This window comes from Salvelinus alpinus, chromosome 30 (genome assembly GCF_045679555.1).
Source record: "Salvelinus alpinus chromosome 30, SLU_Salpinus.1, whole genome shotgun sequence".
Lineage (NCBI taxonomy): Eukaryota > Metazoa > Chordata > Actinopteri > Salmoniformes > Salmonidae > Salvelinus > Salvelinus alpinus.
The window spans coordinates 32637332-32641765 of record NC_092115.1 but is presented as its reverse complement, the minus strand read 5'-3'; positions in this window follow the sequence as shown (position 1 = coordinate 32641765).

The following is a 4434-nucleotide window of genomic DNA, read 5'->3' as shown; positions in this document are numbered from 1 at the left end:
ATGGCCAAACAGTTCCATTTTTGTTTCATCAGACCAGAGGACATTTCTCCAAAAAGTACGATCTTTGTCCCCATGTGCAGTTGCAAACCGTAGTCTGGCTTTTTATGGCGGTTCTGGAGCAGTGGCTTCTTCCTTGCTGAGCGGCCTTTCAGGTTATGTTGATATAGGACTCGTTTTACTGTGGATATAGATACTTTTGTACCTGTTTCCTACAGCATCTTCACAAGGGTCCTTTGCAGTTCGGGGAATGATTTGCACTTTTCGCACCAAAGTATGTTCATCTCTAGGAGACAGAATGCGTCTCCTTCCTGAGCAGTATGACGGCTGTGTGGTCCCATGGTGTATATACTTGCGTACTATTGTTTGTACAGATGAACGTGGTACTTTCAGGCGTTTGAAAATTGCTCCCAATGATGAACCAGACTTGTGGAGGTCTACAATTCTTTTCTGAGGTCTTGGCTGATTTCTTTTGATTTTCCCATGATGTCAAGCAAAAAGGAACTGAGTTTGAAGGTAGGCCTTGAAATACATCCACAGGTACACCTCCAATTGACTCAAATGGTGTCAGTTAGCCTATCAGAAAATTCTAGAGCCATGACATCATTTTCTGGAATTTTCCAAGCTGTTTAAAGGCACAGTCAACTTTGTGTATGTAAACTTCTGACCCACGGGAATTGTGATACAGTGAATTAGAAGTGAAATAATCTGTCTGTAAACAATTGTTGGAAAAATTACTTATGTCATGCACAAAATAGACAAAACAACAACAGGTTGGGCTCAAAACAGGTGATGTGTCACCACTGCAGCAAACTATGTGCATTTTCATTTGTTTTACCTTAGTTTCTATTGCCAATTCTTAGGATACAGTTGAAGTTAGAAGTTAACATACACTTAGGTTGGAGTCACAACCACTCAACAAATGTCTTGTTAAAACAAACTATAATTTTGGAATGTCGTTTAGGAATGTTTATGTTTTAAAGCTTGGAAAAGAGACCCTTTCCGACAGATGTTTTAAATCCTTAAACCCAGACTTGGACCACACGCCCTATCCACAAATAGCAGGCAAGGGAAGCAAAATAGTGATTGCTTTGCAATGCTTGCAGTTAGCCACTGATTCCTTTCAAACCACTCATTGTTGAATTTGCGATTTCCAACTTGTTGTGTAATGTTTATGTCCAATGGCCGATGAGCACCGATACGTTTTATCTATAATTTCTCTTCATATGACAAGGATTGAAAAGGATTTGCCAGTAGATTGTCAATGTGATTCATGCTGATGACTGTTTGTTTAGCTTGCTAGCTAAGATTATGAAAGTATGATGTTGACATAATCAGTCCAATCAAAGCTATGGTAGATATAACGTGATTTGATATCATTTTATCTGTGGCCAATGACCTTAAGCCTTCTTGGATGGGGCACTTCTATGGCAGCACCCAAGGCGGCTTTAACTGCCTAGCTCTCCCTGTAGATTCTGCTGTGAGCCAATCACGGCGCGACTAGAGAACATTACCTACCCCTACGCTCTGTACTTTCCGCTGGCTGCCCCACCACCACAGAAAGCACTGAGCTAGGCTTAAACACCTGCATTTTGGAGCTGCCTTACTCAAGGAAGCAAGAAAGAGACCATGTTTGTACTCAATAAATTTGTTTTTACATTGTTTGCAAATTGATATGTGATACTTATTAATGCCAAAATAACATGCAAAACAGGAAAAAAATACAGGTCCGGCTCAAAACATGATGCGTCGCCACTGTGTAGGCTAATCACCCACTGGTAGGCTATGCACATTTGCGAGCAATGTGTATGTGGATCTATCTGTTTGCTAGCCAGCTAAATTAGCAAGTTAGTTTCTTCAATTACCAGTAGATAGAGCTCACTTTAGTAATTATTAGCCATAGTGTCCAACATGCTACTGGCAACACTGGTCGTGCTGAGAAGTCTAAAATATGGTCCAACTAGCAAGTGTTGCACTCTGAAAATATTCTCAATCCCTTGCTGAATGAAAATCGCAGAAGCTCAACATCAAAGCAATTTTGTAACGGCAGAACCACCACCAGTGTTTTCAAATCTGTGCTCCTGCATATCGTCAGCTGTTGCACAGACAGGCAGACGCATAGACGGACTGGAGTCAATATTATTATTATTAACCTTTACATCATCAATTTGTCAGCTAAATTACACATATATTATATATCACTCAACTCTCATTTAAGAGTCTCGTTTGTGTTTAAAGCGATATGGCTAGATATGTATTGTCGATGTAAGTGTTGCTGTTGTCGTGGATGGATCAGAAGGACAGATAGAACGTGCGCGAGAAAAATTATCAATAGGCCTATGCATGCAACATGCATAATTACCTGGAGAAATCTGACCTGCAATTTGTAAACAAAGCTAATGTACTTATAATTCGCAAAACCTTTCATCTATACATTTCGAGATACACTATATATACAAAAGTATGTGGACACCCCTTCAAATTTGTAGATTTGTCTATTTCAGCCACACCCGTTGCTGATTGGTGTATAAAATCGAGCACACAGCCATGCAATCTCCAAAGACAAACATGGCCTTACAGAAGAGCTTAGTGACTTTCAATGTGGCACCGTCATAGGATGCCACCTTTCCAACAAGTCAGTTTGTCAAATTTCTGACCTGCTAGATCTGCCCAGGTCAACTGTAAGTGCTGTTATTGTGAATCGGAAATGTCTAGGGGCAACAAAGGCTCAACCATGAAGTGGTAGGCTACACAAGCTCACAGAATGGGACAACCGAGTGCTAAAACGCGTAGCAGTGGAAACGGATTCTCTGGAGTGACGAATCACGCTTCACCATCTGGCAGTCCGATGGACGAATCTTGGTTTGGCGGAGGCCAGGAAAACGCTACCTGCTCGAATGCATAGTGCCAACTGTAAAGTTTGGTGGAGGAGGAATAATGGTCTGGGGCTGTTTTTCATGGTTCAGACTAGACACCTTAGTTCCAGTGAAGGGACATCATAATGCTACAGCATAAAATTACATTTTAGACGATTCTGTCCTTCTAACTTTGTGGCAACAGTTTAGGTAAGTCCCTTTCCTGTTTCAGCATGACAATGCCCCCGTGCACAAAGCGAGGTCCATACAGAAATGGTTTGTCGAGATTAGTGTGGAAGAACTTGACTGGCCTGCACAGAGCCCAGACCTCAACCCCATCGAACACCTTTGGGATGAATTGGAAGGTCGACTGCGAGCCAGGCCTAACCGCCCAACATCACTACTCGACTTCACTAATGCTCTTGTGGCTGAATAGAAGCAAGTCCCTGCAGCAATGTTCCAACATCTAGTGGAAAGCCTTCCCAAATGAGTGGAGGCTATTATAGCAGCAAAGGGGGGACCAATTCCTTATTAATGTCCATGATTTTGGAATGAGATGTTCGACCAGCAGGTGTCCACATACTTTTGGTGAAGTAGTGACATTTTCTTTGGGACTTACTGAGTCTGGCTTTAATTAAACGTATTTGTCACATTTCACTTTCCATATGACTATCATCAAAAATCTAATATTCAGAGTTACGTTCCTTGCGACACTTGACAATTTTATTTCAAAATAAAAGTTGACAACGCTGAATATTTAACAAGTTGAGGAGTCTATCGCTGACTGTCATTGATTGATTGGTTCTAAGTTGCAATGGATAAGAGCGTTTGCTAAATGACTCAAATGTAAATGTAATACTTGTAAGACTAGGCCACCATCTAGTGGAAAATGTGTGGTATACTGTAGTTTTACTTTAGCACCATAGTATCAAATAGCCTATGACCCTTTCAACAATATTGCATTGATGTGTATTGTGTAAATAATGTTCTTATTCACTTCCTTAGGCATACAGTAGTTTTGACCCTTGATCTTTATTGATCGATTAAGCAGAAGGATGTCCAAGCCATTGCATGGTGCTTCAACTGAAAAAAAAGGAATTCCAAAAATGTTTTTCCAAATAAATAAAACCAGGTGTGACATTAGGTGGGACTGTTGACCTCCCTCTGCTCAAGCCATGTGATTCCCTATTGACTGTCTGCTCCATCTGTTGGAGGCTGGAAACACTCAAATCGTGGTAGAGACTCCTATCATATACTGTAGCTGTTTTATTTTATTCTTGATTGTCTTTTTCTGCGTTTTTCAAGTGCTTTGAGATGATTTTTGTAATGAAAAGCGCTACAGAAGTTGAATACATTATTATTGTTATTAGGCTTGAGTAGGTCACATTATTCACAGTAAACATTAAGATGATCAATTAACAGATGTTAGCAATATACTAGTGACTATATAATATAACATGCTGTACTTGATCTAATACTGACTGACTCATATCCCTGCAGAGAGTATATGATTGTTGGGATGATTTCCATGCATAGCCCCTTTCCCTTCCTTCCCTATGCAGCCTGTGTAGCCTACGTTGAT